Raw genomic sequence first — 12,991 nt, forward strand, 5'->3', positions numbered from 1 at the left:
GGGTTTTACAACATGTTCCCAGGTCAAATAAATGCCCACAATGCAAATCACTATATATTAAATATTTGTATATTATTAACCTTTATTTAATTAGGCAAGTCAGTTAAGAACAAATTATTATTTACAATGACGGCCTACCCCAGCCAAACCCTTACCCAGATGACACTAGGCCAATTATGTGGACTTCCAATCACAGACGGTTGTGATACAGCCTGGAATTGGCGTGCAGTGCCTTAGACTGCTGCGCCACTTGGGAGCCCCTGAATATAATGTATATTGGCTTATAGAGCAAAAATTATTGTAAGTGCACAGAAAAAGTATTGTAGGGAATACTCAGTAGGGTCTGTAGGATCCATATATGGTGTCATTTCATGTGTAACTGAATTAAACGGAGTGTTGCTGGTCTTTTACTGCGCGCCTCCCATAGTCTGTTCTGGACTTGGGTACTGTGAAGAGACCGGCATGTCTTGTGGGGTGCATGGGTATCCGAGCTGTGTACCAGTAGTTTAGACAGGCAGTGCATTCAACATGTCAATACCTCTCAAAAATACATGTAGTGATGAAGTCAATCTCTCCTCCACTTTGAGCCAGGAGAGGTGGAAATGCATATTATTAATGTTTGCTCTCTGTGTACATCTAAGGCGTGCTGCCCTGTTCTAAGCCAGTTGCAAGTCCCTCTTTGTGGAATCTGAGCACACGACTGAACAGTAGTCCAGGTGTGATAAAACTAGAGCCTGTAGGACCTGCCTTGTTGATAGTGTTGCTATGAAGGCAGAGCATCGCTTTATTATGGACAAACTTCTCCCCATCTTAACTACTGTTGTATCAATATGTTTTGACCATGACAGTACAATCCAGGGTTACTCCAAGCAGTTTAATCACCACAACTTGCCAGCTTTCCACATTATTCATTACAATATTTAAGGTTTAGTGAATGATTTGTCCCAAACACAATGCTATTTTTTCAGACAAATATATTCCTAGCCACCCTTTCTGAAACTAACTACATGTCTTTGTTAAGTGTTTCAGTCATTTTGGTCTCTGTTGTAACAGACATGTATAGTATTGAGTCATCCGCATACATAGACATGGGCTTTACTCAAAGCCAGTGGTATGTCATTAGTAATGATTGAAAAAAATGAAAGGCCATAAACAGCTGCCCTAGGGAATTCCTGATTCTACCTGAATTATATTGGAGAGGCTTCCATTAAAGAACACCCTCTGTTTTCTGTTAGACATGCAACTCTTTATCCACAATATAGCAGGGGTATCAAACCATTACACATATGTTTTTCCAGCAGCAGACTATGAGCGATAATGTCAAAAGCTGCCCTGAAGTCTAACAAAACAGCCCCCACAATCTTTTTATCATCATTTTCTCTCAGCCATTTGTGTACGTGCTGTGCTTGTTGAATTAACCCTTCCCTATAAGCGTGCTGCAAGTCTGTTGTCAATTGGTGTGCCTGAACCCTCCAAAATGTGCCTCATCAGAAGAAGAAAAAAATTCAGTGTATCCTCGCTTATTTTGATGTAAAACCTCTCCACTTACATTCTGCTCATCAGATTCAGTTTTCATAGAGCTTACGATTTCAAAGTCATGTATGGAATGGGGTTTTATTTCACACTAGGGTAAGCAAAAAAATGTGTTAAGGTGTTTTGTTTCTCCAGCTGAAATTCAACATAAAAAGTAAATTCATTTATTGTTTTGGGATTAATATAACATGCAGGAATAAATGTAGGCATTACAATATAGACAGAGTAATAACCAGCAAGCTGTTCGGCACAGCTCCCCTGAAAAACTGAATATATTTGGTTAGTAGAATCCCAACTGAGTATTTTCAACCCCAGTTTATTTGAGACAGGTAGTAAGTAACGTTTTCTATTTATGAGTGTGGTCTTGCAATGACTAATATATGAAATTACATTAATATGCGTTTGGGCCAAACATTTGCCATTTGTTTGGAGATTTTGTTGTGCTGTGGAATTAGTGAATTTTGTCTCTTGTATAATAAATTCAATACATTTGTTTATACTGCTAACTTAGTTATGTTTCAACATTCCCAATATCAGTTTTTTAAAGTCTTGGTTCCAATAGTTTATATTTTTTTCTAGGAGATTTTCAGTTGGATGTGCTATCTACAAGGTTTTCTATATCTTACTTATCATGTGAATATCCTTTTCTGACTCCAAATAGGATTCCCTCAAGATTTCGTGATATTAAACTTTTAAGTTGCATGTATTTGAAAATATCTACATTGGGCAGTCCAAAATTGCTTTTTAATTCTGTAATGGAAATAAATCCATTTCCTATTACATTGTCATTTACGGTTTCTATGTTTTTAGTTTTCCATGTAGACCAATTTATTGGTTCTTGTAGATTATATAATATTTTTCTTCCATATTGTTATAGTGTTCTTAACTATGAAGTTGTCAATGTTCTTATCTTTATCCTTTGAAAATAGACAGATGAAAATATTCTGGGGATGCGCATGCACATCTTCAAAATGTACCATTGTTCCTCTTTAGTGCATTTAACTAGATGTCGCAAGTAAAAGCAAGTTGATACAATTCCAAGTCTGTAAGATTAAAACCACCCTCAGACTTAGGAAGATGTAAAACGTTCCTTTTTATTCTATGAATTTTGCTAGACCATATAAAGTCTGTTATGACTGAGTACACTTTTTTAAAGATTGTCTTTGCTATTACCGAGAGTAAATATAAAAACTTTGGGAACCATGCCATTCTGAAGTTTATTCTACCTATAAAATGCATGCTTTCATATTGTTGAGTAATAGGATAGTTATCTGCCTAAAGTTGTTTATTGTCACTTATTAAGCATCCTAAGTATTTTATATTTTTTGTGGTCGACTTAAAAGATTGCTGTAGACCATGAGTTAATATTTATATTTTTCCTATTGGCATTATTTAGTTTTTTTCCACGTTCATTTCCACGAGTATTCTTCAAATATTTTTAGCAAGAGGGACATTGAGTTTTCTTTATTGGTCAGGTATATCAGGAGATCATCTGCAAGTAAGTTTAGTTTATATTCATGTTTACCTATACTGATACCTGTTACATTTGGGTCCTGTCTAATTCTTTCTGCAAGCGATTCAATTGCCACTGCAAAAAGGAGGGGGGAAGGGGGGACATCCCTGTCTTGTACCCCTTTCTAAAGTAATCAGATAATGTATTATTTGTGTATATTTTTGCTTTAAATAATATATTATTTCAATGTATTATTTCAGATGGAAAGTTTAAAGCTTCCAACGTTTTGAATAGAAAAGGCCATTCAAGACGGTTGAAAGCCTTTTCGGCATCAACAACCATTATTGATGGAATTTTATATTGTTTTTCTGCGTATTAAACTGAAACATGTTCTTGAATATGTAAGTGTCTTATTTTTTTTACAAACCTTGTTGATTGGTATGAATCAAGTCTGGTAAAACTTTTGCCATTCTATTGCTTATGAACTTTGCTATAATTTTATTGTCACAATTTATTAAACGAATGGGTCTGTAATCAGCAGGGGACTCTCCAGATTTTCCTGGTTTTAATATAACTGAAATAACTGCTTTATACATGGAACTAGGAAGCACTGAATGTAGTGATGTGTGTTGTCATTAGTGTAAATAGGGGTGCCACTTTGTCCCAAAATGAATTCTATGGGAAAGCTGTCCATTCCTGTTGCTTTTCTCAATGCAAAGGTTTTAACAGTCTCTAATCTGTATTTTTGGGTGATCCCTGTTTTTAGGTATTTTGTTAAGTCTGCTGATTATTGCTTCAGGGTTGTTGAGTCTCAGAAGGCTGTATCAAATCAAATCAAATCAAATGTATTTGTCACATACACATGGTTAGCAGATGTTAATGCGAGTGTAGCGAAATGCTTGTGCTTCTAGTTCCGACAATGCAGCAGTAGGATCAGTCCAACTGTTATTTAACTCTGATTGATATAGATTTTTGTAGAAACTTTTACAATTGTAAGTAATCACATTGTTGTTTCTAATGAACGCATTTGTATCTTTATCTTTTAAAATTATAAGTGTTTTGACATGCATTCGTTTTGTGAGTTCTGTGAGATGTTTACCAGGTTTATTTGCCATTAAGTAGTATGCTTTATTTGAGTTTAACCTAGTTGTTGTCTCTCTTCAAAAGTAAAATATCATATTCCTACTTAAGTTCTGACATTTTATTATTTTCTGTAGCTTGTAAAGATTGTCATGGACTTTTTCTAAGATCTTGATTTATTTTTCTTTAATTTTAATTTGTAACTGAGATTTAACTTTTGCCGAGCATGAGATTATCATTCCCCTGATGTACGCCTTAAAAGCATTCCAAATGATACAGTGGGACAAAAAAGTATTTAGTGAGCCACCAATTGTGCAAGTTCTCCCACTTAAAAAGATGAGAGAGGCCTGTAATTTTCATCATAGGAACACTTCAACTATGACAGACAAAATTAGAAAAAAAAATCCAGAAAATCACATTGCAGGATTTTTAATGAATTTATTTGCAAATGATGGTGAAAATAAGTATTTGGTCACCTACAAACAAGCAAGATTTCTGGCTCTCACAGACCTGTAACTTCTTCTTTAAGAGGCTCCTCTGTCCTCCACTCGTTACCTGTATTAATGGCACCTGTTTGAACTTGTTATCAGTATAAAAGACACCTGTCCACAACCTCAAACAGTCACACTCCAAACTCCACTATGGCCAAGACCAAAGAGCTGTCAAAGGACACCAGAAACAAAATTGTAGACCTGCACCAGGTTGGGAAGACTGAATCTGCAATAGGTAAGCAGCTTGGTTTGAAGAAATCAACTGTGGGAGCAATTATTAGGAAATGGAAGACATACAAGACCACTGATAATATCGCTCGATCTGGGGCTCCACGCAAGATCTCACCCCATGGGGTCAAAATGATCACAAGAACGGTGAGCAAAAATCCCAGAACCACACGGGGGGACCTAGTCAATGACCTGCAGAGAGCTGGGACCAAAGTAACAAAGCCTACCATCAGTAACACACTACGCCGCCAGGGACTCAAATACTGCAGTGCCAGACGTGTCCCCCTGCTTAAGCCAGTACATGTCCAGGCCCGTCTGAAGTTTGCTAGAGAGCATTTGGATGATCCAGAAGAAGATTGGGAGAATGTCATATGGTCAGATGAAACCAAAATATAACTTTTTGGTAAAAACTCAACTCGTTGTGTTTGGAGGACAAAGAATGCTGAGTTGCATCCAAAGAACACCATACCTACTGTGAAGCATGGGGGTGGAAACATCATGCTTTGGGGCTGTTTTTCTGCAAAGGGACCAGGACGACTGATCCTTGTAAAGGAAGATGAGATTTTGAGTGAAAACCTCCTTCCATCAGCAAGGGCATTGAAGATGAAATGTTGCTGGGTCTTTCAGCATGACAATGATCCCAAATACACCGCCCGGGCAACAAAGGAGTGGCTTTGTAAGAAGCATTTCAAGGTCCTGGAGTGGCCTAGCCAGTCTCCAGATCTCAACCACATAGAAAATCTTTGGAGGGAGTTGAAAGTCCATGTTGCCCAGCAACAGCCCCAAAACATCACTGCTCTAGAGGAGATCTGCATGGATGAATGGGCCAAAATACCAGCAACAGTGTGTGAAAACCTTGTGAAGACTTACAGAAAACGTTTGACCTCTGTCATTGCCAACAAAGGGTATATAACAAAGTATTGAGATAAACTTTTGTTATTGACCAAATACTTATTTTCCACCATAATTTGCAAATCTGTTTTTAGGTCAGTTAGGATCGCCACTTTATTATAGGAATGTGAAATGTCAGAATATTACTAGAGAGAATGATTTATTTCAGATACATACACTCAATTAGTATTTGGTAGCATTGCCTTAAAATTGTTAAACTTGGGTCAGTTCTGTCCACAAATTTTCTATAGGTTTGAGGTCAGGGCACTCCAATACCTTGACTTTGCTGTCCTTTAGGCATTTTGCCACAACTTTGGAAGTATGCTTGGAGTCATTGTCCATTTGGAAGACCCATTTGCGACCAAGCTTTAACTTCCTGACTGATGTCTTGAGATGTTGCTTCAATATAGCCACATCATTTTCCTCCTCATGATGCCATCTATTTTGTGAAGTGCACCAGTCCCTCCTGCCGCAAAGCACCCCCACAACATGATGCTGCCACCCCCGTGCTTCACGGTTGGAATGGTGTTCTTCGGCTTGCCACCTCCTTGCCTCCCCCTTTGTCCTCCAAACATAACGATGGTCATTATGGTCAAACAGTTCTATTTTTCTTTCATCAGACCAGAGGACATTTCTCCAAAAAGTACGGTCTTTGTCCCCATGTACAGTTGCAAACCGTAGACTGGCTATTTTATGGCGGTTTTGGAGCAGTTGTCACACCCTCATCTGTTTCACCTGTCCTTGTTATTGTCTCCACCCCCTCCAGCTGTCACTTGTTTTCCCCAGTGTATTTATCCCTGTTTTTCCTGTCTCTCTGTGCCAGTTCATCTTGTATGTTTCCACGTCAAACAGCGGTTTTCCCGCTCTCCTGCTTTTTGCATTCTCCTTTTTCTAGTCCTTCCGGTTTTGACCCTTGCCTTGAAATACATCCACAGGTACACCTCCAATTGACTCAAATGATGTCAATTAGCCTATCAGAAGCTTCTAAAGCCGTGACATAATTTTCCAAGCTGTTTAAAGGCACAGTCAACTTAGTGTATGTTAACTTCTGACCCACTATAATTGTGATACAGTGAATTATTAGTGAAATAATCTGTCTTTAAACAATTGTTGGAAAAATGACTTGTGTCATGCACAAAGTAGATGTCCTAACCGACTTGCCAAAACTATAGTTTGTTAATTAACAAGACATGTGTGGAGTGGTTGAAAAACAAGTTTTAATGACTCCAACCTAAGTGTATGTAAACTTTCGACTTAAACTGTATAGTTAACACATTTCGGGTCTTGAAGATGCGCTCTGTTCATTCTCCATGTTCTGCGTTAAGTCAATTTTCTGTTGGTGTAATTAATAATAATCCAATATCATATGTCATGGAGTTTTTTAACCTAGTGAATTTTTTTTAAATGAAAAGGTAGTCAGTTCTCGAATAGGTTTTTTTACTTTGAGAAAAAAATGAGTAGTCTTTTGTAGTTGGGAATAGTAATCTCCAGGTGTCCTGTAAATTATTTGTAGGGATTACATTTTTCAGCCTGTTTGGAGGCTCCTTAACGTTGTCATTTTTTTTGCTACGTCTGTCAATCTTATCGAATGTTTGAATTAGGTTGCCTACTAAAACAATAGTTCCTGTCTGAATTTGATCTACTATAGCTTGAATTCTATCTAAAACACCAGATTTTCCCCTGGTGGGATATACAATGAAAGCAATGTGTATTTGTCATCATGTAGGGTTCAAATCAACATTAGCAAATGGCCTTCTTGGTGTGCTGGGATATAAGGGAAAAGGGTGTATTCTTATTTATCAGGATGCCTACACCTCTACTATTACTACAGTAGGTGGAAGCATAGGCCTCTCCAACCTAGAAGCTCCTCTTTAAATATTACTTTTCTACTTTTTTTTATGTCTTGCAGGAAAACCACATTTCCTGTCAATCTCTTGAAGTGTTCATGAACCATATGCTTTTTTCCCCCATCCTGGAGCCTGTGCACATTCCATGTAATACGTTAGGTTTTAAGCTCCAACTCTTTTCCTAGTGCACCAAAAGTCTGTGGATAATGTAATTGGAGAAAGACTGCCACTTAAGTACTGTGGTCAGTTTGTATTACCTTATAAATTAAATTAAAGTATAATGGCTGGTGGGGGTTTACTTGGGGAAAGTGGGTCAACCGAGAGACTGAAGTGAGATGAGTGGAGGCCCCACACATAACTGCGGGGAGTAGTTTGGGGGTGGGGGTGCTGTCAAATATTTAGACAAATATTTTTGCCCACGCTCGTGCTGCAGCTGGATATATTAATTGGTTTGCTAATAAATCCCCAGTGCACTACTTTTGTGATTTATTTTGTTTATTAACATGTATTTTGGGATTCTGATTTTTCAGGGTGTGCTACAGCACCCTCTGCACCCATACTTCCCATGGCTATGACCCCACACATACTTTAAAGAAGTGTCTGATGCCCTCCCAGTCACCCCGTCCCAATCCCTCAGATAGAGCCACTCTCACCAATAACCATCATTCAATCTTAGTTATAATGACAAATGAATAATAATGACTCGACATCCTCTCCTAATCTGTCCAGAACTCTTATTCATTTTACAGGTTTGTCCAAGCCAAACGCATTCCTCTCCACCTCCTCCTCACAGTTTTCTCTCCCCTTTACCCCACCTAAGCCTAGCTTTTCCCAACCTCTCATCCTTACCTACCCAAGCCAAGCTTGTCCCAACGTCCCATCTTTTCCCACCCTTCCTAACTCTCGACCCCTCCATCGACTTACTCATCCATTCTCATTCATTCTCGCCCAACATATACCCTATGCATCCACACACCCATTCTCTCCCATCCTCACACACATATTCATATTCACCATTCCTCACTCTTCCCTGACACTCCCATTCATACACAAAAACACACACACATACCTACATGCCCACAAACACACACATCCATAGAACAGTTATTGACATACATGCTATATTTCCCCCTTTGAATTGTTTTTTTAGTGTCCATGTACTGTTACTTCATAGAGATGAACAGTTACTTGGGGAAAGTAGAGTATAGATTGTATTTGGGGAAGGGGGAAAGGATATTGTCTCAATTTAAGATAAGCTGGTCTTAGGCATCCCTCTGCTGAATACAGCCTACTGCGCTCATCGTTTTTCTCAAAGTATCCTTCGACTGTAAAGGTTTGTGGAGCTTGATTACGGCTTCATCAGTGCTTGTGAATTCTATGCATTCCATTCCCTTCCATACCCACAGCACTGTCTGGAAGCGGAGCTGAGACTTGATCCCCTTTTCCTCCAGTGATTGTCTGATTGGAATGCATTCCTTGTGTCTCTCTTAGCCTAGCAGACAGGTCCTGTACGACTCGAATGGATCGGCTCTGTATTTTGACCTCCTTTCCCCCCTGTGCCCTCAATGAGTTTTTGTCGGCTGATAATTCCACAGTTTGAAGATTACCATGTGCGGGTACAGTATTTAGCGTTCTTCTGTTTCAAGCCGATCCTATGGCATCGTTCCAGATGTTCATGTCAAGTTCCTCTGATATTAGTTTGGTCATGTAGCTGGAAAGGTCTCCTGTTCCCTCATCTTCCAGTAAGGACAATATGCTCATGTTTTGTCTCATTCTGTTTTCTTACTGGTCCAATTCATCTTCTAAAGTTTGCAGCTTTGTTTCCAAAAGGCACATTTTGTTGTCTTATTTGTTCACACCTGATTTGTGCGGTTCTGACACAGTAGCCTCAACTATATTTTTGAGCTAATCTACTTTTGCAATAACAGGTTGTAGCAGTTTGTTTGTTTTGGTGTGCATTGGGAGCATTTTTGCTATGTTTTCCTGGATATCCATGGCTTGTTGGATTTGTCACAGTGCCGCTTTACCAACTGATTGATTCGCTGTTGTACATAACTGATTCCCCACACTCTCCCAGTTGCTTGGGGATACGTTGATTTATCGATTTTAGAGGCTCAATTTAAACTTTTATCTGGTTTCTACATATAACCACAGTTTTCTCAGAACAAAACGAAGCTACTTACACACCATGCGTTCTATCGGTACGTACATGCCCTCCGCAGCCCCACCATAAATGGATTCTACAGACCCCACTGAATATTCCCTACAATACTTTTACTGTGGCCCATATGTAATGTATATACAGTGATTTGCATTGTGGCCAATTTCATGGGTGGAGTAAAAGTCCATGATTCAGAGCCCGATGAAATGACACTATACATAGATTCTACAGACCCTAGTGAGTACTCCCCACTGCATATCGGCACAAATTATAATTTGTCCTGTACAGTGCTATATTAGTACCACATAGTTTCAAGGCACCCCATTTTAAGCTGTGTGACCACAGTAAAAGTCCAGCAACACTTTCTATGATCTAGCTTGTTTTTCAAACGCATCTGTTTTGTATTCTAGGGACTCTAGTGAGTAGACTGGATCCTGGTTTTATCGACACACAATCAATAGTTTTTCCTGTACAGTGCAATTTGTTTGTGCATTACAACAAAAATACAGTAAGACTTTCCTTAAACATTACATTTCAAAATTGCATCATTGAACAATAGCACCAGTAAATGAACAAGTACCATACAATCAAAATAAAGATTTTTTAATTTATTTGAATTATATATGTATATAGATTTTTACCAATAGGCTATTATTATGTTCTTGACATTCATTTACTTCAGCTCCAGCCATTTCTCAATGTGCTCCACCTTAAAATATTATTTATCTTATATAAAGTATAGTCTTTATTTCATATTTCCCCCCCATGTAGTTCTAATTTTAATTTGTTATCTTAATTTGTTACATAATTGTAACATTATGCACTATGCAAAGCTACAAGAAAATACTGATTTCGTATCCTACATACAGCGTTTTACACGCTGACTTTTATTTTGAAGGCAAAATCCAAAAAAAACAGAAGTCTTCATGTGGATAGGACCCTAATCACGTGTATAGTGTTTTCTTCATGAACTTGGAACTCTGCTACTTCATGACATTTTTAAAGCTCCTTTGCTAAATTCAAAACTACACTGCCACCAAGCGGTTTATTTGGGATATTGGTTGGGCATGTATGACAAAGTGAAAAGAAGCCTGTGTTAAAATCATCCTTTCTATTTGCAAGAAATCTGTTAAGCAAGACAACACAGAAAATAAATATACTTTTGGCCTTAAATAAAAATGACAGGTTTGGGTCAAATCCAATGCAACCCAACACAGACTGAACCCTTCTGTATTTTCAAGCATTGTGGTGTCAGCATCATGTTATCGGTATGCTTGTTACTGGCAGGGACTGGGGGGTTTTTAAGGATAAAAAAATATGAAAGGTGCAAAGCCCAGGTAAAAAGTTAGAGGATAGTGAGGTCAGTCTTCTGAAAACCTAACCCTGTGATATAGTTTTATTTTTCAGCGGTACAATTACGCAAATGTTAATGCCAAAGACACAACAGAATGGCTTTCCAAGAGGAGTTGAGTGTTCTTGAGTGGTCCAGTCTCAGTCCTGACTTTTGCTTGAAAATTGCTGTCCTTCAATGATTCCCAACCATTTTTACTGAGCAATTTCGACAAAAACAATGGATATGTGTTGCACTAAGGGTTGTTAAAGTTGTTAGAATAGTATTCAAAATTATGCACAGCTGTAATGACTGCCAAATGTGCTTCCACCAATTATTAATTCAGGGGTGTCAAAACATTTTGTTTTTTGAAATTATTGTTACTAATTCAGAAAATGTTCTATACATTTTCTTTCACTTTTAAAATGTGGACTAGGTTGTGTAGATCTGTGGGGGGAAAATCAAATTCAATCCCTTTTTAGATTTCATTTTAAGGCATCAAAATGTGAAGATTATGGGGGGAGGGACTTGCACTAGGCACCGTATAACGGTGGGAACCACACATGTAGAGATCATCCGTTGACCTACTCTGCGTCTCAAAGACACGGCGGTTGGAACCAAACATTTTAAATTTGTCTCATCAGACCAAAGGATAGATTTCCACCAGTCTAATGTCCATTGCTCGTGTTTCTTGGCCCAAGCTTGTCTCTTCTTCTTAATGTTGTCCTTTAGTAGTGGTTTCTTTGCAGCAATTCGACAATAAAGGCCTGATTCACGCAGTCTCTTCTGAACAGTTGATATTGAGATGTGTCTGTTACTTGAACTCTGTGAAGCATTTATTTGGGCTGCAATCTGAGGTGCAGTTAACTCTAATGAACTTATCCTCTTCAGCAGAGGTAAGTCTGGGTCTTTCTTTCCAGTGGTGGTCCTCATGATAGCCAGTTTCATCATAGCGCTTGATGGTTTTTGCGACTGCACTTGAAAAAACTTGCAAAGTTCTTAACATTTTCCAGATTGACTGACCTTCATGTCTTAAAGTAATGATGGACTGTCATTTCTCTTTGCTTATTTAAACTGTTCTTGCCATAATATGGACTTGGTCTTTTACCAATTAAGGCTATATTCTGTATACCACCCCTACCTTGTCACAACAGAACTGATTAGCTCAAACACATTAAGAAGGAAAGCAATTCCACAAATTAACTTAAGGCACACATGTTAATTGAAATACATTCCAGGTGACTACCTCATGAAGTTAGTTGAGAGAATGCCAAGAGTGTGCAGAGCTGTCATCAAGGCAAAGGGTGGCTACTTTGAAGAACCTAAAAATATATATATTTTAATTTGTTTAACACTGTTTTGGTTACTACATGATTCCATATGTGTAATTTCATAGTTTTGACGTCTTCACTATTATTCTACAATGTAGAAAATAGAAAAATAAAGAAACCCTTGAATGAGTAGGTATGTCCAAACTTTTGACTGGTACTGTATATATATATATATATATATATATATATATATATATATATATATATACAGTGCCTTGCGAAAGTATTCGGCCCCCTTGAACTTTGCGACCTTTTGCCACATTTCAGGCTTCAAACATAAAGATATAAAACTGTATTTTTTTGTGAAGAATCAACAACAAGTGGGACACAATCATGAAGTGGAACGACATTTATTGGATTTTTCAAACTTTTTTAACAAATCAAAAACTGAAAAATTGGGCGTGCAATATTATTCAGCCCCTTTACTTTCAGTGCAGCAAACTCTCTCCAGAAGTTCAGTGAGGATCTCTGAATGACCCAATGTTGACCTAAATGACTAATGATGATAAATACAATCCACCTGTGTGTAATCAAGTCTCCGTATAAATGCACCTGCACTGTGATAGTCTCAGAGGTCCGTTAAAAGCGCAGAGAGCATCATGAAGAACAAGGAACACACCAGGCAGGTCCGAGATACTGTTGTGAA

At 38.1% G+C, this 12,991-nt stretch overlaps 1 protein-coding gene across 1 annotated transcript in view; it reads left to right on the forward strand.

Annotated features, from left to right (window-relative positions):
- LOC139386660 (RAN binding protein 9) overlaps positions 1 to 12,991 on the forward strand; it is a 371,620-nt gene that overhangs the window by 173,492 nt on the left and 185,137 nt on the right. The gene's annotated exons all lie outside the window — the stretch shown is intronic.

Source organism: Oncorhynchus clarkii, chromosome 28 (assembly GCF_045791955.1).
Source record: "Oncorhynchus clarkii lewisi isolate Uvic-CL-2024 chromosome 28, UVic_Ocla_1.0, whole genome shotgun sequence".
In the NCBI taxonomy this organism is placed as follows: domain Eukaryota; kingdom Metazoa; phylum Chordata; class Actinopteri; order Salmoniformes; family Salmonidae; genus Oncorhynchus; species Oncorhynchus clarkii.